General features: G+C 40.6%; 2 protein-coding genes across 11 annotated transcripts in view; one reads left to right on the forward strand and one right to left on the reverse strand.

Annotated features, from left to right (window-relative positions):
- The window catches only part of LOC110988129 (uncharacterized), a 498,416-nt gene that overhangs the window by 145,345 nt on the left and 329,240 nt on the right, over nt 1-23,831 (forward strand). The gene's annotated exons all lie outside the window — the stretch shown is intronic.
- Nucleotides 1-23,831, reverse strand: part of LOC147799527 (uncharacterized) — an 84,445-nt gene that overhangs the window by 24,861 nt on the left and 35,753 nt on the right. For 7 of the 8 annotated variants that reach the window (XR_015424933.1, XM_087135123.1, XM_087135122.1 and 4 more), the window contains one exon: nt 14,577-14,767. The exons of the other annotated variant lie outside the window; for it this stretch is intronic. The gene's annotated coding sequence lies outside the window, so the exon portion shown is untranslated. The remainder of the gene's footprint in view (nt 1-14,576; nt 14,768-23,831) is intronic. 8 annotated transcript variants of the gene reach the window in all.

Below are 23,831 nucleotides of genomic sequence, written 5' to 3' on the forward strand. Positions count from 1 at the left end.
CATCAAACATAAAGGCTGTGTGTGAAGTAATGATGGTTTAGAACGTTCCCTGCTTTGGACACACCTTGAACCTTGTCGTAAAGGCTTGGCTTGCTGAAGCGTTCACAATGCACTGGGAAGGTGTTCCAAATTGGTCCAGTTTGTAAGGCGCTCATCCAAGGCCAAGTACATGCTAACGGAGCAGCAGGAAGCATTCAATTTGCCATCTCACAAACTCATCCAAGACGTTGACACGAGATGGGGTTCAACCCATGACATGCTGGAACAACAGCAGCCCATCTGCAACTTGCTGGTCGCCACGAAAAAGAAAGAACTGAACTAATCAGACCGCAAAGTTGCTACAGAGGAATCACTAATGACAATTCTTGGACCAATAAAACGGGTCACAGAATCATTCTCTGGTGAGACCTTTGTTACAGTGTCGGGTATCCTTCCCGCTATTTGATATATCGAAGGGATGCTGGAAGACAAAGAGTACGACATTCTGGAGATTCGACAGGTAAAGGCAACAATGGTAGAGAGGCTGACAAGCTACTATATTGACAACGACACTTGCCAGTTTCTGTTGATGGCCTGTTTTTTTGTATGGACGATATAAGCACCTGCCGTTCATTCAAGGAGCAGGTGCGGCGGCTGTGAAAGGTGGCATTTAAGATATGGCTAAATGTTTAGCTACTCAGCTGATCACAGAAGAACAAGGAGAACAAAATCTTGGAGCGGATCCTGCCAAGAGCAATGGTGAAGGCGCTGATAAGAGAACTGATACTTCAACGACACCGCCGCTTAAAAAATTCAAGAGTGCAGCTGCGTTATTTCACGACGCTTTTGGAGAAGAGGATGAAGATGACGCCCCAGCCAATAGGTCACCAGAAAGGATTGCGTCGGAGGAGGTGAAAAGGTACATTGCCGATGGAAAATTGTTGCCGGACGACGACCAGTTGAGTGGTGGAGACTGAATGGCTACCAGTATCCAACACTTACTAAGTTGGCGAGACTTTATCTGTGCGTCCCTGCGACTAGTGTGCCGTCGGAACGACTGTTCAGTATGGCTGGTAATATTGTCACGGCAAAATGATCTCTGCTGAAGCCAACGAACGTAAGATTGCTCACATTCCTACATGACAATATGCCTTAAGACGGTGTCAGTGATCCAGTGAACTGTAATATTTCCAATATGTACATTGCACTGTAGAAAATAATGCGTTTACGTAATTTTTAAATGTTTGAGGCCACGTGATTTGTTTCTTGGAATACGGGTATTTCAACGGGAGAAATAAGTACTAGATTTTCAACTTTGAGAAAGTTTCACACTAGAGGAAGAATGGAGAAAACACTTTTTTGTTGTTCTGTATGCTACATTGTTAATAATCGGCAGGTTCGTGAGGTTAAAAATCTATTTTTGAAGTACATGTACATTGTGTCACTATTTCCCTTCCTAAATTTGACATTAAATGACATGCTATCGTTATCCAATGGCCAATAAGTGAGCGTAGCGTGTATGGAAAAATTCGTGTGCGAATTTAGTACAAGTTTCCATTGCACCCATAAGAAGGTTTGTACTTATTTACCGTACTAAACACTGCTCACTGTACTCAGCCACAATTGCCAGTTTTCCAAGTTGCAGCTACATGTACCTGTAACACCCAGTTCCAGTTAGTGATGATTTAATTAGGTGTGTTATCTAATTAATGACTTTCATCAGGGTGCATGCAGATTACAATCCATTCAACAGTGTCGCTTCAGTCCAGTGAGTCCATTTATTCCCAGTTTTTTATGGAGTCTCTCTCATTTCAACAGTAGCCTTTGTATCATAGTGTATTAATATATAAAGTTTTTGTATATTGCCGGAGTGTCTTTCGGAAGTTTGGTCTTTGATAAAAAGGAACCTAAGTGATTGATCTTTGCCCACAGCGCACGTGTTGAATGTAGGTGTACATTTGTTTTTGCAAAATAATTAAACATAAATCGTCTGCCACACTAAACATTCTAAGCCAGAGCCAGACCATACATGTACATGAATTGGTCTATTACTGATATCGTGGGCAAGGCCTGTGCTGTGGATATGCACACACAACCTGAAATCCCATGCACTATGTAACGCATGCACGTGGTGTTCTGACCACTGCTCATAATGAGACGGGCAGTCATACCGGAAGCGCCAAACGGACCCTTTGAGCTAGCCAGCCAGGGTCCCGGTTCTCAAATCTCAACTAATCAACTTCTCACTTGATAGGCGATCAAGCTGGTTCCATGTATGGACCCGAGCAATGGTACCCCTTAAAAGATAGCAAACGCATGGGCGTTCGGAGTACTGTATTTACATTTAGAAGATGCACCTGCTGTGGACGTGTGCTTCGCACCTTCCGTCACGTTTATTCATGTCCATGGCCATTTATAGGATTATCAAATGAATATATACATAAATGTTGAATGGAAAATAGTGAAGGAGGAAGCAGTGCTGAGTTCTACATACAGTGTACATATTATAGATTTATTCCAACCACAACTGGTCTACAGTACGAAGAGGTAAAAGTAAAATTCTAAATACCCACTGTGGATAATCTTAAAGCCCATTAAAGACCAAAAGCAAGTCTGTTGTTCCGTTTGTGTGTGGCACCAGCATGACATGGCAGCAACAGATTTTTTAAAGTGTTTTATTAAACCTTATGTTTTCTTTATATCTTTTGGAGCCGGTTCCAACTCGGAATCGCAATTCTTAGCTGAAGCCGGAACCGGCTCTGAGAATTCTGGAACCGCCCAACGCTAATTTTCTGGTGTTACTTGGTTTTGTTCAACATCGTCTGGACCTGGCTGTGGTGAGAATAGAGCTCTTTGCGTATTAACATTGGGTTGGTACCCCGGCTTCATGTTAGAGGTCGTGATCTGCAAGTTGTTGCGGCAACCTTCACATGTTCTGATTCAGAGATCCATGTCTGAGGGTACGAGGTACAAACTGGGTGATACAACAAAGTTCAAAGACGTTTTGGCATATTGTAACGAGTTTTGAAACTGATCGATCGATTGCTTGAGATCCAGAACCAAATTGAGAGATTCCACAATGTTTACAAATTGTCGTTGCACATCTAATCCTTTAGCCGGGGCTAACATGCTGGTTTTGGTCTGTGCTTGCGCTCCTAACAACACGTAAACATAAGCACTGATAAATTCATTCACTGCAGTCAAGCCTGCGTTCGTCAAGTGAGTCGTTTTGGTATAAAATCTTGCCAAGCAAGTTTCCTATAGTCCGATCCAAGTCACTGTATAATGGCTTGGGTGTCCTGACCCTCTTGAACGATCGGGAATGCCAAATCCCATGTAAGTCACATTAAGATATTTTCCGTGTCCTCCCAAGTCACGTTTGTTGTAATTGCAACCGGGGACTGGTTTGCATCCATTTTCATAATAAAAAGTGGTGCCTAATCCATTTGTGGTGGTGTCGCGCGTCTATCTAAGCGATCAAGTCGAGTCAACATTAAACAATAAACACCCATTGTTAAACTTTCTAAGATTTTAGTTATTGTTCAAAGCGTCAAACACGTTATCTTTGGGGATGGCTATTTTGTAATCAAACAAGACCTTTCTAACCATGTAATACATGTGAAAATTAAACCAAGCTCAAATGTATGAGTTTGAGTCTTTGAGTACATCCCATCCGACACCGCAGGCCATAGTGGCACAATATACCCCAAAATTGAGTTGGTTGTGATAAAACGACATAGGATCGCCAGACCAACGGTGTACAAAGAAGTCCATTCTAACTCTAGGCAGTTTGTAAGAATCCATTAAATTGGGAAACTTGGCAAAAAAGGTGTTTTTTGTTCACTTTAATCACGAGTTCACTGTAGTTGATGTCCATGCTTGCTTATTTAATAAGGTGTTAATTAAGTTTGATTAATTTTTTTTGTTTGGTGTTTTTAAAATTACACATCATGAGTCAGGTTCACACTTTTCACTTTACTGAAAATGAGCAGACGTTTAAATTGCAAGACTACATCGATAACTTGCAAGGTAAAAAAGTTGTTGGAATTAAGTTTCCACACTGGATATTTTATCATTATAAACTGTACCGAAATTGATTGGCAAACTCAAATAAATGGCAGACTGGCAAAATGGCGGCGTGAAAGGCGCAGAGATAATGAAGAAGAAACAGCAGAACCAAGCCCAGCAAACTGAGGAACTGATAGACAAGATGTTAATATAGAATTTACAGAGCCTATGGTACTTACAGTACCGTTGTCAGAATTAGAGGAAGGCAGTTCGAACTTGTTTTATGATGTAATAAGCGATTATATTTGAGCTTATGAGACAAGAAATCTAGAAGAATTTAGCGGTACCATTAGTCCAAAACTGGATGACTTCAACAGACAAAAAGAAAGAACGTAGAATAGACTTAGAGAATTATTAAAAGAAATGGAAATAGAAACCAGTGATCTAATAATTGATAGGCGGCAACAAAACGCATATCTACTGTATATGTAGTATTTTTATCTAGTGAAAAATCCGATAGTTATAGAGAAGCTCAACACATTGTGTTAAAGTTTATTCAAGAAGGATTTATACATGTAGAAGACAATTCAGACAAAGAACGAGAATAATTAGAAGTGCTCAATCTGAATCTAGAGATGCTCTTTTAGTTATGGGATTTAATCGTTTACTCATGCGATGGCTACACTCCTGGGAAATATCTAGAGACTTTTGCAACCTAGAGAGCGTAGTGGCATCGTCATTCTTCTTAGAGTTTACACTGTTCATTGGTTCAAATTTGTTTTAAATGCAATTTCGGGTGTAAGTTTTAAAGTTCAACGAGACACAAAATTGGTTGCAATTATGGTGACAGATTTAAATCTTAGATTGCGGTTGGGTAAAGAAGTCTCAAAACTGTTAAACCTGCCAAAAAGGTAGGCTAGTACCAAACGTTCTTTACAAAGGGAAAATGAATGTTAACCATTTCAATGAGCTTTGGATACACTGTCGCGAGTTAAACAACAGTTACAACTCCTTTAATGGTTGATCTTCAGACGTGTTATGCTCTGTTACAGACCTGAGCAAACCCCATAGGGTGCACAGCGTTAAACGAAGCAAGTTGGCAAAACCACTTAAAAACAGAAAAATAAAAATTTTCCATTTTCGGAGAGAAACGACAGGGGAGAGGTCATTACTAACAAAGGTGCTGGAATTTCACACTATTAGTGATCGAGAATTTACCGAAAGGAAGTAATGGACTAGGAAATAATGCATATGTGTTGGTAATCTGCCTAGGTTGCAGGCGGTAGACTACATGTACATGTATGCTAGAAGAGCAGCAACATCAGCTAACAACCACAGAGGAACAGCTCACAAGAACCTCGCAAACAGCTCTTCAAATTATTGATGAGCAATTTCAAGACTAAGACTGCATCACGGCCCAACAACTGTTTGGCTACTTCATATGACCAAACCAACCTCAAGAGGCATCCATACTGAATGTCTTAAACCATACAGTCTATTTTCAAGGCAACCGCATCTTCCAAATGAGATTGCCAAGCATTGTTGCTGTCTACATGTATATTGCTCTTATCTCTGGAATACAACCCACTATCCTCCACTTATATTCCTATCCACCTTCATCAAAACAAAGATAGCAAGAAAAAAATTCAATACAGAATCAAACTATTTCTCTGGTATATGCAAAGCCAAAACCAAGAAAACCAAATCCAATAAAAAAACATTTCTTAGAAGAACACAATTATTAAACCAACTCATCCAAAGTGACACTAATGCAAACCGAAAAAAAAAAAAATTGAAAGGTCTTAGCTCCATCCCCACTCCTGCTGAACAAAACTACACAATACTTTTGAATGATAAAAACACCTTCAATCAAAGACCAAGAATAGCACTCTTAATGGATATTCATAAACACCTCAGACAGTCTCCCTATTCAACAACATGCAACTTGACCTTGTATTAACATTTGATAATGCCTGATGGGAAGTGATAACGTCTGTTGTGTAAAACACGCTCTGGTACCTGGATACAAGAGAGTTTACTCCATCCTTATTAGTCATGAGTCTGCATGTGATGCAACATGCAGAATGCACCACACGTGCGTGAAGTCTATTCACTTGTACAAGGTGATTCTATTGGACAGTTTTCTAAAGGAACATACCATAAAATGGATGGGGGTATTTGGGAAAATAAAAGTAAAGTTTTAGAACAAAATCATTGGAAATCCATCATACATGTATGTTGACTTCTTTTGACTCTCTGAATAAAAAGGTATTTATGAATGGGAATAAATATGTGCTTGGCTGGTCTTAAACATTAGTTTGATATTTATTCCCTGAACAATGCTGAAAAAAACATCCTTTTAAACAATCTCCCACTTGGCATGCAAAATAAATCTCTGACATACCGGTAACACCGGATTGAGAAGAATATTGGGAAGCCACCAAATTTGAACTCACCCACTGACCCACGTTGGGCTATGACACTAACTAAAAACATGTTAAGGCAAGAACTAGCCCCCCAATTAACAAAAAAAAAAAGAAATTGAAAAAAAGGGACATCAAAGTCAAACCACGTGATAAACAACAACACCAATTACACTGTACTACAAAAACTCAATCAAAAAACCACTCACTACTACATGTACCGGTACATCAAAGATTTTCTGGAACCCAATTCTCGACCGTAACTGTTTCCATTTCAAAAAAGTATTTCCTTCAATGGCTCAACAGCATGCCCTGAAATATGTGACATCACCCTGCAAGACTTCTGAAACAAAATACTCCAAAAAGGCAGAAAAATTCTCACATGGTGGTGCTACACGTACAGAGACAATATACTGGTCATCTATAACCAATTTCTTGGCCAATTCCTAATTTTGTCACAAACATCAACAAGATCCATCCAACTTTGAAATTCACAAACGAAGCTCTCTGAGACATCTACCTACTATTTCAGAAATATTTCTGAAACCTCCATTCTTTACTTTCGGGAAAGTACTTTCATGAATTTACACAAATTGAACACATTTCAACTCCAGCAAAATTTTGCTGGAAGTCTTTCATCAGATTCACTTCGCTTTCACCTTTGCCTGAAGTATGCGCCTGCCTTAACTGAGGCCAAATGGCTGGACTCAAAATCCTAACCCCCTAGAGTGTATGTAAAATCATATAGAAATTGGAGGATTTGGGACTGTTTAAAACACTCAGTAAAATAAAATCTCCTTTACTGGTATAACAACCCATCAAAAGCATCACAATTATGTGAATTAGCATTAAGTCCTTCAAAATCATCCGTATGCAACTGATTAAGCGTTATCGCTACTGGGCACAAAAGCATATTGTTCTTGACAAAGAATTTGAAAACTAATCTTCCGCTCGCATCACCCAATCACATCCAACAAACATTACTAGCTTTTGGTTATATATTCTTCTTACGCCTGCCCATTTCAGCCCCTTACCAGACCACTGGCCTAGACTAATTATTATTCAATCAGTAAACCTCACAAGTCACCAGACAGTGTCACTGAATGGGATAGTGTCATCCTCTTTACACATGACTCACACTTTTCTTAGTTTGAAGTTGATTGATACAATCATGAAGTTCTTCTTGTGTTATTGGGCTTTAAAAAAGGGAATAAGGAAAGTTGAGATATTTCATAGGGTCAGCAGTGTATCTTGGAAGCCAACTGTTGTCCAACGTTTTAAAACAATCATTAAAATGGTTTGCAATTGTCTGACAGGGCCGGTAGTATCAGAATTCTTTATGTGAACAATTGACTGGGTTAGGTATTTTCACATTTTCTGTTCAATATTTTACTGATGAATGATTTCACAGGTATTTTTAGTATTGGTTGTTTCTTGCTCAAAAGATAAGATAATGTATTTTCTTGAAAGCTCTAATTAAATAATAATAATAATAATAACTGACATTTATAAAGTGCCCAATCCGTTAGGCTGCTCTTGGGGCTGTACATCAAAATATAGATAAATAAATATAACCTACATGTACCATAATCAAAATCAATAATAAGAAACTAAAAATGCTTGTTTAAAAAGGTGCGTCTTCAGCCCGGTCTTAAAACTCTCCACATTCCTAGACTCTCTAAGATGAACGTCAAGCTAGTTCCAGAGACGGGGACCAGCCACAGAAAACATCCTCTCGCCAGCAGAAGACAGCCTAGTTTTTGGAAGAGTAAGCCTAGGCGAGTCCAGTGCAGAATGAGTGAATCGACTAGAAATCCTAACATCAAGCAAATCACTTAAGTAACTTGAAGCACTGTCATGGAGACATTTAAAGATCATTAGACACACTTTAAAAATCACCCTATATTTTACTGGCAACCAATGTAATTGCATCAGCGCAGGAGTGATGTGGTCAAATTTCTTGCCATTAGTGAGTAACCTTGCTGCAACATTCTGGACTCTCTGCAAAGGAGCAAGGGCTGACGCCGATAGACCTATTAAAACAGAGTTACAATAGTCAATGCGAGACGTAACAAGTGCATGAATAATATGCTCCGTGGCTGATTGACCCAAAAACGTTTAATTTTGCTTATATTGTACAGGTGATACATTGCAGAGCGAGAGATGTTGTTGATGAGGGATTGCATATTCATTTCGTTGTCAAAATCACACCCAGACTCTTGACTCTGTGATTACCAATATTCACAACAGTTCTAGGAATTTTGCTGAACGACAAATGTGATCCAATGATAAGCAGATCTGTCTTATCATCATTTAGCTTCAAAGAATTAATCGCCATCCAACATTTGATGTCGTCACAGCATTTTTCAAAACTGGCACTTGTTGCTGTATGCTACTAGCAGTTGGCTGAGCTGACAAATACAACTGAGTGTCATCTGCATAAAAATGACAACTCAGTCCATGATGCCTAATAACATCCCCTAATGGCAACATACATGTACACATTGAATAAAAGTGGTCCCAGTACAGAGCCCTGGGGGACACCATACTTAAGCGTATAGGTGTCACTCATGGTTCCCACATCCAATCCAATCCGACTATCAGGCGATAAAGACCAAATCTGAACTCTTTGTAAACGGTCTCTTAAGTAAGAAGAAAACCAATCAAAGGTATTTTGTGAGACTCCTACATGTGTCCTTAATCGATGAAGCAAAATGTCATGATCAAGCGTATCAAACACACCACTTAAATCATGAAATACCGGAATGGAGACTTTGCCCTCATCCATATTTTTCCAAAAATCATTTTGAAAGCGGGCAAGAGCCGTTTCCGTTCCATGGGGGCGCTTATATGCCGATTGAAAAGGTTCATGTAACATAAACCTGGTCATATGATTAGTAAGTTGTTTCTCAACCACCTTCTCAAGAACCTTGGAGACAAATGGTAAATTGGCAACTGGCCGATACTTCTTAAGCAGCTTGGCTTGATCAGCCTTGAGGTTCCGAGATTTTGGAATGGGAGTAACAGTAGACATCTTAAAATCATTTGGAAAAACTGCAAGGTTAATAGAAGAATTAACGAGAGATGTGATTATTGGGCAAATTTCAGTCAGACAGCATTTTAAAAGTGCAGTTGGTATCAACTCAGCACCACAAGTTTTTGGAGGACACTTGCGTATGATTTGCTGGATCTGTGCACAAGTAGTGGAGCCTAAATTACGCTTACATCCTTCAGGAACAATTGGATCTTGAATACCAAAATCTCCTTGACTCACACTACTCATACATCGTAAGTTGCTGATCTTATCTTGAAAGAAATTTGCGAATCAATTTGCCAATTTGACTTCGGACTTATGAGTAGGAAATGTAGGAACTGACTTGCGGCAAAACAAATTATCAATCACACAAAAAATCTGATGACAATTACCCTTGCTCTCCTGGATTAAGCTTTGATGATAATGCACTTTCGCATCCTTGATCATCTTTGCAATGTGATTACATTGCATTTTATACATCTCCCGGTCAACAGTGAGTCAAGTACATCACCAGCGACACTCCACTTTTTAAGCTTAAATTTCTCCTTCCTAATGGTCTCAGTAAACCATGGTGTATTCGACCGTACAGTAAAAACCTTTGATTGAACAGAAGCATGCTTGTCAAGAACCAACCTTAATTCCAAATTGTAAAAAGCTGTGAATACGTTGGGGTCGGGTAATGAAGTTTCGTCCAAATACTTTGAAAATGCAGAACAAAGAATGGCTCAACAAAAATGTTCACAGTCTATGTTTTTAAGCCTCCTAAATGCCACAGATCTCTGCGGTCTCACAGGCTTACTGATTTCTAAAGGAAAGAACAGATTATCAGTGAATGATCAGAAATAGCAGGATCAAAACATCTACTGATTTGATAATGTCCATAGATGGACGAGTAATAACAAGATCCAAAACATGACCTTTAATATGGGTGGGGGATACTACATGTTGAATCAAATTGCAAGACTCGAGAAAATTCATAAAACAAATCATATTATGTGCTTGACGCTGATCCATGTGAATATTAAAGTCTCGAACTATCACAAAATCAGATGATTTTGACATGAACTGTTCAAAGACTTGAGAAAAATCAGATAAGAAGGTAGTGATTGCTACATTTGGAGCCAATAAACAACCATCAACAAGAAACGTTTATCATGACAGTCGACATCGACCACAATGTGCTCAAAAGATGATCCAGCTGCAGTAGATGAAGTGGTATGTATTCTCATTCCGGACTCATACAATACTCCTACACCACCACCAGCTCTACCTTGACGAAATTTATAGAGAAACTGGTAATCACCAGATGTTAACTGTGACACCGTAGTAATGTCTCCTTCTTTAATCCATGTCTCAGTAACAGCAAGCACATCAATGTCTTGATCAGCCAGCAATTGAAGAATGCCTGTTGTTTTGTTACATACAGATCTCGTATTCAAACTACAAACCCCCAAGTTTCTTCTGGATGGAGTGCAACTCGAAGATGACACCAGTTTAATGGAAATTAAATTACCTGTCTGGGGTGGTCGGCAATATGACAAATGCCATGAATTGAATTGCCTAGGTATTACAATAACCAGATTTACAATAGTTCATTTGTTTTTATATCTGTTTATTTAAGTTAATTGATCTGGGTTTCAAAGAAATAGTTTATAAAGTCTAAATCTCTTTCTTATAGATTTTAGTAGGCTTTTAGTAATCCAGGGATTTCAGGGAGTTTATTATTATGTCTACACTTTACACAAGGCATGCATTAATCAGTGAGATGAGTTTACTTATTTGGAAATGTAAGTGCTCTCCTGAAAGGCAAAGGGCTCAATGTGTATTCTAGGCTAAGTTCAGATGAGTCAGCCAAATACAAAATGCACAAGGAGGTGTTACTCAAGCAATGCCACCTGAATGAGCATGCCTTTAGAGAGAAATTTCGGTTGGCAAAACCTGAGAAAGACGAAAGTGAGCCACAGTTTGCAGTCCATCTTGATAACCTGCTGATGCGTTGGGTTGCTATGGCCCAAATACATTTGTACCTAAGACATAGAGGGAATGACGGTCTGAAAGATTTAATCTTGCAGGAACAAATCATGAATTGATGCAGAGACCATTTACATGTAGCTCTTTTCCTTTAAGTGCATAAACTGACTAATGTTATGGAAATGGCCCAATTTGCAGAGCAGCATACGGATGCTCACGGCAGCTTTGCTCCCTTTATTGTGGACAGCAAACTGTGTGGCCAACATTCAAATACATGTACATGTACATGTAGGTGGTTCCTACATGTACAGTAGATCAGAAGCAGACGCATAGTGCGTCATTTGCCAAATTGTTCAAACCTACCACCAATGCCAACACACCATGAGATGTACATGTATCATCTGGTAAGTGTTTTGTATGTGGCAAACCGGGTCACATAGCGCGTAACTGCTGCAGTAAGTTTAAAGAAATTGAGAAAGTCGCTATAACGTGATAGCTTCAGCAATTACTGGCCTTTTTGAGGCTGAATGTGACATGGAGCAAAACACACAGTTAGCCACGAAATCTAGAGACAGTCTACCTAGTGCAATGGAAACTGAAGCTTATATATCCACCTTGCCTGATTTCACCCCGCTCAGTGAATGTTGTACGCAAGATGGTTACGCCACATTGACGTGCGGATACGGATTCCCCGTAATGAGCGCGGCGTGTAAAAACTCGGATTGTTCTACAATGCCAGTCACAGACGGATTGGGTTAATGACATAAAATTTAAAGTTCTACGCAACAGTGGCTGTATAGCTCAGTAGTCATAAAATATGACCTTGTTTCCGGTGAACAGCTCACTGGTGCTGAAAAGTCGTGTACTCTTGTCGATGAAACTGTTTGCGATCTCCACTCGCAAGAATTAAATTAGACTCGCCCTATTTCGTTGGCTGGAATGACGCGCTTGGCATGAGACAGTGTACAACGTCATATTAGGTAACGTAACAGGCGTCAGATCACCGAATAATCCTGACCTGCTCTGGCAATGTTGTGTCTCTTCAAACACTCAATTTGGAGATAGACCACAGGCGCGTTGATACTATGTGATGTGCAGTAATGACACGAACACAACGAGCTGTGCAGGATAGACCACTAAGAAAACTTAAGGTACCTGAAAGTATTCCAAACATCTCGAAATCTGAAATTATGAGCGAACAAGCTAATGATCCGTCGTTGGCCCATATAAGAGAAATTGCAGAGAAGGGCAATCAGAAATGCAACAAATACGGATCAACTTCCACTTTCTACTGGCTTGACGGTGTGTTGTATAGGAAGTTCGAATCACCCACTCTCCAATATGGAAACGCGTGTCCTCAACTTGTAGTTCCTATTAAATACCGAGTCAATGTAATTAACTTTGTAGCTCACGAAACCATCCTGGGTGGACACCAAGGAGCAAGGAAAACGTGTGATAAGGTTATGAGCGAATTCTTTTGGCCAGGGTGTCAGGCAGATACATGTATCACCCCTTATAGATATGGCATTTAAACGTGTGGCTGTGGACATTACAGGCCCCCTTCATCCCAAGTCTGACAGAGGCCATCGTTTCATATTGACCCTGATTGATTACCCAGCATCCAGAAGCCGTTGCTCTACCTACCAGTAGTATTGAAACTACCAGGGTAGTATAGTACATGTACATGTACATGCCATGATCGATGTATTCACACGAGTCGGCTTCCCAACTGAAACCCTTTCCGATCAGGGATGACAGTTTACATCAGATCTCATGAAAGAAACGAGTAGGCTCTTGTCGATAAAACAGATGACCACTACTCCATACCACCCTTCGTGCAACAGTTTGGTTGAATGCGTGAACTTAAACTAATGTTGAAACGGCTTCACGCAGAAAAGCTGCGCGATTGGGATCGCTATCCTGGACCTCTCCTCTTTGCATATAATGAAACCCCTCACTCAAGCTTGAAATTTGCACCCTTCAAAGTACTTTACAGTCGCACAGTCCATAGTCCGATAGCTATCTTACGCGAACTTTGGACGGCTAATGTTGAAAGTCCAGAAGTTAAAACTACACACCAACATGTTCTCAATCTCTGCGAGCGTCTAGAAAAGACGTGGGAAATTGAACAGCAGAATTTGCAAACGTTGGTAGATATTAACAAACACTACTACAATGCAAAAAGTTGAGCCCAAAGTTTCAGTGGCGGTGGCCTCGTATTACTACTCCTACATACTGACCAAAACAAACTATTACTATGGTTATAGGTCCTTTCCCTGTACTAGCCAAAGTCAGAAACATTGATTACCGTACAGATCTTGGCGACGGTACAGTCAAGACCTTCCATGCCAACATGCTGAAGTGGTACATGTACATGTATGTGATAAGGTTAGTTGAGCATGAAAAAAAATGAAAAACAAATGAATGAAAACGTACTTGAACCCGTATGTGTGGGTGTCACTGAAACCGAACAGAAGCCATGAGAGTAGGAACCAAATGCCGAAACGAAGACGGCCAATGAAGATATTATTATGATGTCACCATTAGAAGCTTAAGAAACAGTAGATGATATCAAAATAACTGCCGAGACAGTAGGCCAAAAAAAGAAAAAAAACAAGTTCAGCGTTTGTTTTTTCCTCTACAGCCAATAGAAAGTGCTATACACACAAATCAAGGTACATGTACAGGTACACGTACATACAATGTACGTGTACATGTATGTACATGTGCATTGATACTCCATTGGACCCTTTCGCTGTATTTCTCCTTAAAGTACGGTTACAATATTGAGTTTGGAACAATTCAAGAAAAAACACTGACATTAGACATTGTTATTCTAACATGAAACTAAACCTGAAACCAAACAATATGAAATGAAATTTGACATCCACAGTCATACATGTACATGCAAACTGGTACTTATTTAGAGTCAGGATTTGAAAAGTGGTGAGTATAAAGTTGAAAAATAGTTGAATATTTTCCAAATTGAAAAGAAACTAATTCATTTGGCTTCCTTTTGGTCAGATATAAGTACATGTACATGGTGTGAATTTGAATTCAGTGAGTATGCAACAAATAAACATGGCTGTGCACCTGCACATGTATTACAGCGACATAAAACTTTCTTGAGACAAGACGAAAATGGCCTGATAGAAACTCACCTCTTTACTGCCTTAATGAATTTCCTGCTCCGTCGGTCAACTGTTCATCAGCACACCCCATCAACCTGAATGGTTTCCTTTAGTTACCACCAGATGAGTGACAAAGTGGAATGGCTGGGCGTGGTCTATCTGCTGGCTCCGTCCCAAGACAGCACAATGGTGTCAGTAGACCAGCGTTCTCACCGCAGTGCCTGAAAAGAAACAAAAGAAAAAACAACTTTAATCAACTGATTGTGGATGATTTCCACACACATGTACACGTACCCTGATTCATGTGGCTGATTCCAGCATGTACAGTTGGGCCATGGTTACGGAGTATGAGGAGCATCAACTGGCTGCACACCAAGATGATGACAAGATTACCCTTGCAGAAAATCAAGCCGCCAGAAAGATTAAGCAGAAGAGAGCAGCAGTTAAGCAGGCTAAGAGGTTAAGAGCTCTTAAGAACGTTGGGTAATGATAAGGCCCAGGGATCTTGGGACAGTAGTCAGTCTAGGAAGAGTTCCACATGGAAAGAACGCAAAGCAGTTGACTCAGTTCTCAAGTCGTTTGTGTGTAAACTGTCCAACTGCTGGACTACGTGGTTTACAGATAACCAAGCAGTTGTGGGAATAGCAGCACATGGAAGTATGAACCCTGAACTTCAGGAGATAGGCCTCAGCATTTTGGAGTACTAATATTCGCATAGATATGGAGTGGATTTCAAGGTCCCCAAACCAAAAAGCTGATATGCTAAGTAGGCAAACGGATCAGGACAACTGGGGTATACCTGATCAAGTACTGTATTCTCATTTTTTGTGGAGGCCTCATACAGTTGACAGGTTTGCCACTTATTACAATAAACAAGTCGCAAGGTTTAATTCTAGATACCATAATCCAGGTTGTGAAACAGTAGATGCTTTCACTGTAGACTGGAAAAAAGAAAACAATTGGGTTGTACCCCCAATTGCCTTGACACCCAGAGTTATCAAGCGCATGGAAAGTACCAAGGCAGTTGGTGCTTTGATTAACCCATGCTGGTTTTGGCACCATACTGGCCAATCTTATTCCCAGATGGTTATAATCTAGAGAAACCAGTACAACTAGCATATGAAATTCCTAGAAACTGGCAGATATTTGTTCCCAGAAGACGTGGCAATGTTAAGTTTACAGAGAAATTACTCAAAGTGAAATACTTGCATTAGGGTTAGATTTCTCATGTCTAAATTAGAAATAGTAATAATGACAGTTTTGTAGTCTCTGTGCAGATCATGACAGTTTTGTTGTCTCTGTGCGGATCATGACAGTTTTGTTGTCTCTGTGCAGATCATGACAGTTTTGTTGTCTCTGTGCAGATCATGACAGTTTTGTTGTCTCTGTGCGGATCATGACAGTTTTGTTGTCTCTGTGCAGATCATGACAGTTTAGTTGTCTCTGTGCAGATCATGACAGTTTAGTTGTCTCTGTGCAGATCATGACAGTTTAGTTGTCTCTGTGCCGATCATGACAGTTTTGTTGTCTCTGTGCAGATCATGACAGTTTTGTTGTCTCTATGCAGATCATGACAGTTTTGTTGTCTCTGTGCAGATCATGACAGTTTTGTAGTCTCTGTGCAGATCATGACAGTTTTGTTGTCTCTGTGCAGATCATGACAGTTTTGTTGTCTCTGTGCGGATCATGACAGTTCTGTTGTCTCTGTGCAGATCATGACAGTTCTGTTGTCTCTGTGCGGATCATGACAGTTTTGTTGTCTCTGTGCGGATCATGACAGTTTTGTTGTCTCTGTGCGGATCATGACAGTTTTGTTGTCTCTGTGCAGATAATGACAGTTCTGTTGTCTCTGTGCGGATCATGACAGTTTTGTAGTCTCTATGCAGATCATGACAGTTTTGTAGTCTCTGTGCAGATCATGACAGTTTTGTTGTCTCTATGCAGATCATATTCAGCAATGATATTTGGGCTTCAAGTATGGAAGAGGAATCACCAGAATGGAGGCATTCAGCAGCTCAGCTTCTGAGTGTAATGCTGGACTTAAGGGAGGAATAGGGAAGCTGTATTCGGGAGCTTTCTTACAGTGGTCAGATTGGGCTAGGGGAATAGAAAAAGCACATAAACGCAGACCCCTTTGATTATTTAACTCATTTAAGTAAAAAGTGTAATTCCCCAGCACCAATTATTAAAGAGGTAACATCCATATCTTGGGCACACAAAATGGCTGGAATTGACGATCCCACGGTCTTTTCACTAGTAAAGTTTACTCTAGAAGGTCTAGAAAAGGCTGGTACCTAGCTTCAGTTCTGAAGGAATGATAGATTCTTACTTGTATTATGCAAACAAAGAGGCAGATCTTATGACCTTGAGATCAGTTACAATGTGTCTTTCGTTTCTATGGTGGTCAGACTTTGTTAACTCTAGGAGTCTCTCAGATTTCCACACCAAACCTTGAGTGTTCCTACTCGTTCAACACAGTCCCGACATAATATTTCAATCGTTACATTTTTTGTGTAAAGTGGCCCCAGTGATTGTTCATGGTCATAATCATAAATTAACCATATCCTCATCAATATTAGTCTGCAACAATGGGTTCTAGTCCATTAGTTTGTACCAGACATGAAGGTATTCTTGTACGCTACACTTATGCGACATACTTCGCTGTGGCGTACATGACAATTTACCTTTCTCTGGCAGGAGTTTGCTCTGTCAGAATGTAAGTTCAATTTTGTCATAAACGTTTTGCAACGTTTATCGTTCATTTACCGTTACGCACATTTCTGGCCTGTTCGCATTGACAGATTTGTCTCGTAGTACGTGTGGGCCAAGTGTGAGCTCCAAGTCAGTTCAAAAATTTGTCATTTGAACTGGATTCGTTAGTTGCATTTTCATGAAAGTTTTGTGGAAAGTTTGACCATGCACAAAGCATAACGACTGTTTTATGTTTGGATTCAATGATTATTATATATACTGAATTGTTTCATTGTCTGGTCTTTACACAGCTGAACTTTGTTGAGAGAGCAGGTTGCACAGGGCCCTTTTATCCTTTAGCCTGTCCTTTAATATTTCCAATAGGTCACTTGGGAGACATTTTGTGGTAAATTTTTCAACATTAGGGAGACATCGGTCGTTAGGGATTGACATTGAAATGTCTCCCTAATGCTCCAAATACTAAAAGGAGGAAATTTTTTACGGTCCACATTTTGAGAGGTGATAGATTAGGGTCTGAAAGGGAAACATGCAAAGTTTGGTTAAGATCGGATTAGGGAATATTGAATTATGGGACGGTAAAGTTTGAAAATTTTGTTCACGTTCCTATGGGAATGTCTCCCAAGTGACCAATTATCCTTTTATCCTTGAATTATCCCTTTGCCCACTGGCTCTGCCATATCTTATGACTTACCTTTTTATTTTTGTAATGATCACACCATAAGCTTTTTTTCATTACAGGTCAATCAATCCATATCACTGTCAACTCTATTTATTAGTATCCGCAATAGTGTAAATTTTCTCAATCTCAATATTGGGACAGTCCCAAATTTCTCAACTTGATTTCAAATAGAAATAAATCAACTCTAATATACAGTGAGAATAAGTTTTTGTGCCAGTTATTGATCTTTATTTGGAGTATTTTAATTGCTGAAGCGATCAATACCTAGCTTAAAACTTAAGCGTACCCAACCACCGCAGGGTATCACCACCCAAGTATGAACATGGCATTTCTTTTATTTTTGAGGGTTTCACAGTGCTCATTCTGTCAAGCACAACTGAACAGTATTGAGACGGTAGACAAATAGTCAGAAATAAGACAGATTCTAGGTATAGTCCAGTAGATTTGTTACAGAAATATTTATCTGCAGCTGAATTTTCTGAATCAGACGCCTTTATTTTTCATGCTCAGTCAAACATTAAAGGCGGGTACAAATTGAGGGGTATTAATCAGCCACACTCGGATTCAATTGTAAGGGAAGTTATCCTTGAGGTTTTAGCCCTGTGTTTGTTGCAGATATGAAGAGTTTTGGCTTGCATTGCCTCCAATCCAGGGGAGCAACCACTGCTGCCCAAGCGGAAATGCCAGACAGATTGTTTACAAGGCACGGTGGATGGAAATCGGAGTTGGTAAAGGACGGGTACGTTGAGGATCCTTTGGAAGATTTGTTACCGATCTCTAAAGCTGTTGGTTTGTAAGGGTAATTCTTTTGCATGAGGACAGCCCTGTCTGGGGTATACAGTAGCTACAGTAAACTCCGACTAAGTCGGCATCGCGTAACTCGTCATATCTCGTCTAAGTCATTTCGTATAAGTCGGCATGTTTTTCTAAGTCCCTTCTCCACAAAACCACAGAAATTCTTTTGTGTATGTCAAAATTCGTGCTTCGCTATCAGTTTCCTTCGCCGCAGTTGCCAAGAAGTGTCAAGTAACAAGTCCCACTGATGTCTGTTTATTAGCAGCACAGGCCGTGTTCATAATCGGCCAGCATGAGTACATCAATACCAGTAACCCCTCTAGTGCTACATGCATGCACTCTGTCCATTTTGGGGGTCGCCTTATTGAACAGAGTCTGGTTCCCTGCCCAAAGATTGCCTGATTGTAAGACAGCAAAATGGCGACTTAGAGCACAAGTCAGCCTTTGCGTAAGTAGTCATAATTTCTTGAGTCCCAAGAGTGCTGACTTAGCCGGAGTTTACTGTATATTGCATGGAGCAGAGCTACGTTTCTCATTCTTAAATCAGGGTGAGTTTTTCGTAGTAGCCAGTGTCAGTGCCACTCAATGCAAAGATAAGGAAGTACATGTAATCTCATAAATGTATTGTTCAGGTACCAGAATATTGGTATTGTCCCAGAGAAGTTGAGGGGACACGGGAACACGGATCTCGGGTATGCTTCAGCCCTTTCTCGCCGAGCGTTTATTGCAGCCACAACTTGAGATAACAAATGCAAAATGTTATAGATTAAAAGATATTGCCATGGGGCCCCAGAATCACTTTAAAATCATACAAATGTAAAGGCAGCAATTTAGTTATAAGTTAAGTACACAGTGCTAACAACATAGCACCTCTATCACAAAAGAACTTCTCTGTAGCGTCATGGGCAAGAGATGCTGAATTTAATAATGCATAAGTAACGGGCATGAAACGCCGGATTTTGTGATGCATAAGTAACGGGCAGGAGACGCCGAACCTTTAACTGGTGGCCAGTAACAGAGAGACTGTGTGTGCGGCAAGTCGCCACTGGTAAGTTTGCCCCCACCCCAACCCCCCCAAAGGTACAGGGGGCCACAGGGGAGAAGCCACCCCGCGATTGGGGCTTTTAGGCCCAAAACAGGACGTGACTCATGCCAAACAAGTTCCAACTTTGTTCTCGAGCCAGCTACACCCCCCCACTTACATGGATATAACACCATACGAACATATGCATATACATGTATTATACAAAGGCTAGGGCTTGGAAATGGGGGGACGATGGAGGATGGCCCAGGGTTGTGTTTGAAGAAAGTTTTAGCAGCGACTAAGTTCAGGCCGAACAATTTGTTGCCTAGCTGGGAGAGATGTAAGCCATCCCGCCAGAAGATGCAATGTTGGCTAGGGTTTATGCTGTCAGAGTGAACTAAGGCAGGGTCATTCCTTAGGTGTCTACACAGCCTATGTGCATATTTATTAAGGTCATTGACATTTCTCTGGCCAACTCCAGAGCGCTCCAGGCCATAGTAAAAAAGGTGCAACAGAATATCTGACCATATGATGGTAGTGTTAGGGAGCAAATGGTAAATGCCTTTGAGGCCCTCCTCCAGCCTCTCCCAGATCTCTTTCACCGGCGTGGTGAAGAGGTCATTAGTCCCAATGTGGACCACCAACACATCAGGTGCAGGTGTGTGTTGAAGCTGGGCTTTGACATACATGTATGGAAGGAGTGAGGATATTCTGGCTCCCCGGGTGCCCAGCCATGTGAGGATTCCGCGAGAAGGTATGTGACCCATGTGTTCTGCTGCCCGGTAGACAATACTGTCCCCAAACCCAAACAAAAAACAAAACCAAAGGAACAGAGGAGCAGACGTCCTACTCGGAGGAGTATAAGTGAGTGTGGGTTTAGGGTTTGGGTTTTCCACCACCCGAGGGTCTTAGTCTGTGACAACAAGATGCCATTCATGGCTGCAGCAGCAGCTGTGCCAATGCGGAAGCTGTGGGCGCTAAACCCTGGGCCCTGGTTTGACTGGATGGCAGAGGCTTCCTGTGCCCCGCTTGGTCCTCCTGATGCTTCCTTTTCTTTCCTCAGCCTCCCATGTTGACACAGCCGTGGAGGTGTCAAATTCCTCCCCCACATTTAGTGTGGAACGGATCGGAACCGGTAGGGAGTGTACCACTGTCGAGATAATTTTCATACGAAACTTCTTTGGACGTATGAATTTGTTCAATGACTTCAGGTTGATGATAGGACGCCAGTTGTCTCTTCCCTTCTTGGGTGTGAAGAAGAATGTTGAAACAACTTACCCCACTCCCAGCTGGTCGGGTTGAACATGAACAATAGCCCATTTTTGAAGAAGGGAATTTATCTCTGACTCCAGTGCCACGCATTGGTCCTTGTTGTGGGGAACAGGGGTCGGACGTAGTATCGCCTTGGATGGCGGGGTGCTTGTCAACTCGAGAGAATATCCAAGGGAGAGAGTTGAAAGGACCCAGCTGTCCGAGGTGATGTTTTTCCAGAGCCCTGTGAACAGTAGAAGGTGGCCGCCGACAGCGAACAATAATAGGTGCCTGGGAAATTTGCATATGTAGTGACTGTTTGGGTAGGTAGAGCGCAGTAGACTGGCAGACATAACAGATACAAACCAGCACGCGATTTTCGACTTCTAACTGTATACCCTCGGCGATGAAGGAGAAGTGTGACGTCAGCCAGCGTGACGTGCGCAGCGTCTGATTGGTTGGGGTAGCTGCCACTGCTGGGAATGAGCCAAATGCTGCGCGCGTAGCACATTGCAGGTCAGCTGTTTCCTTTGTGGAATTTGCTCACTTTGGAAAGGGTTACAGTTTGCGACAATGATCTAAAATTCATGACTGCCTTTCGTGTAATTGAGTTCAGCTGGGAAAGACCTATAGCGGATCAATGGACATAATAATTAGTTGAAAATGTCCTTACTTTTCCATGGACGACTGGAATTACTGGTGTAATAATTTCGACGCGGAGCCCATAAATGGATCAACACTCACATTCCTTGATCAAGATCGAAAACGATGCAAAAAAAAGGTTGAAACCATTTGACACTTTGAGAATCAAGGACTTGTTGCAAGGGAAATTTTTTTATTTAGGCAAGGAGAACACCAAAGACGAGCAATATTGCTGACAGCCTTTCTAAGTTTATTGTTTGGAGATAAATCCCTCCGGAACAATAGCAGCGTTGCAGGGTCAGAAGACGTTAAACAACGTATAAATGCTGTAAAATCAAGATGTATACGTCTCCTTTCATTTTCAAAAGAGCCATCAGGTAGAGACTTTAATAGCGACCACGAGACAGGCCTATGAATGATAAACCAGCCAAAAATTACACTACGCCTAACATACAAAACGAGCAAGAACAACAAGGTAGAAACGAGACTGATTAGCTGGTCACCTCTGGACAGGAGAAGCATGTGATGGTGAGCAGGCCGCAAGAGAATTCCCCGACAACAATCCCCTGCTTGCAGAAATAGAACATAATCCAGTCATTCTTGACAGCTACAGAGTTCGAAGTTGGAAATGGTGCACTTCCACATGACATCAGAAAGCGAGGCACAGAGAGGAAAAGCAACAAGTCATTGCATGAGACAGTTACCGGTATTGAAAAAAAATTTGACAACCCAGATCCCCGAAACTGTGACTGCTGATCCAGAGAAATTGCCAAAAGATTACAGCAGCAGAGGGAGAGTGTCATGGGCATTGCACGCCACATTAATTTTGGTGAGAAAGGATATTTTTTTACTATGCATGGTTTTGACTGTAGCCTGCAGAAAGGGGAAATAAATGAAAACGTCGCTGCTTGGAATGGCCTTCACGAAAGGCGACATAATTTCTATGTTGAAGATGATAGAATCGAGAGATGGATTTTCTCTGTATGATGACATTGTCCAGGTTAACTCTGCACTGCATTTCCATGTTTACATGGAAATAATTGAGCATCTTAGACAACTATTGCCTGGTTTCTTTGCTCCTAGAAGACAAACTGCCACTGTGAAAGCTGAGATGAATGTAAGAGTTAGCTATTCTTCATCCTAAGCACAGAGGTAGTGTTGCATCTTGTTTCAAACTTATGTACTGATTGGAGGGTTGAGTATTGACAGGACACACTAGAACAATTTCTTGTCGCAAGTAAAAATATCTAAGCCTGTAAAACAACACAGGATAACAAAAGCAGGCATATAAATAGAAAAATATGCCAAGGGATACGACCTGGCATGCATCGGTGAATTCAAACAATACTACTTATTAATTCCCCACTTGACTAATCATGTTCATGCACGGTGGTATTGTTTGATAATAAATAAACAAACAGGAGTGGGTTTCGGCTCGGTAATTTAAAACCCACACTTTCTTTAATAGAAACCCTTATTTCGTGGGATGGGCTGTGTACAAACATAAGGATAACAAAAGAAAAATGCTGAAATTGAAATTTCATTAAATACATTTCGATGGAACATTGAATATCAGTACCGATGCAACAATTGAATTACACTGTACAAGCTAAGATGTAAGAAACGTTGAAAAGAGAGCATACATGAATATTGCTGTCATTGTTCAATGATTTTGTCATTTAGCAGTTCAACCATGGTCATCAAAAAACTGACTTTTAAGACCAATACAAAACAGGGATGTTAGCACTAGTGCAACTATTGCTGGATAGTTTTTTGCATGTAATTTATATGAAATGTCACATCTGTACCTCCAAGTCTGAAAATTTCCTGTTTCGTGTATCTGGATGGTTGTTTCATTCATTTTGAATCTGAAAGATCACAAATAATTTAACAATGTTGACCGTGACAGAAAAATCAGCTGAACTGTATGTTAAACAAGTACATGTAGTTAACTTAAAGAAATCTTTCATCGCCGTATCAATTTAAAATCTGTTTAATTTTTAATTTAGTTTGGAAATGTAAATTCAATAAAAACCTAATGTTTAAGGTTTTCACTTTTGCTGTTCTATATTGACCGATAATTTTCATTATTTGGCAAAGGTAAACTTTAAGTGAAGTTTATTAAATCGTTTTCCCAGTAACAACATTGAAGTGCATGCTGGCAATTACAACTACAGACATT

Source organism: Acanthaster planci, linkage group LG03 (assembly GCF_054643075.1).
Source record: "Acanthaster planci isolate LZ-2023a linkage group LG03, COTS_SCS, whole genome shotgun sequence".
Classification (NCBI taxonomy): Eukaryota; Metazoa; Echinodermata; class Asteroidea; order Valvatida; family Acanthasteridae; genus Acanthaster; species Acanthaster planci.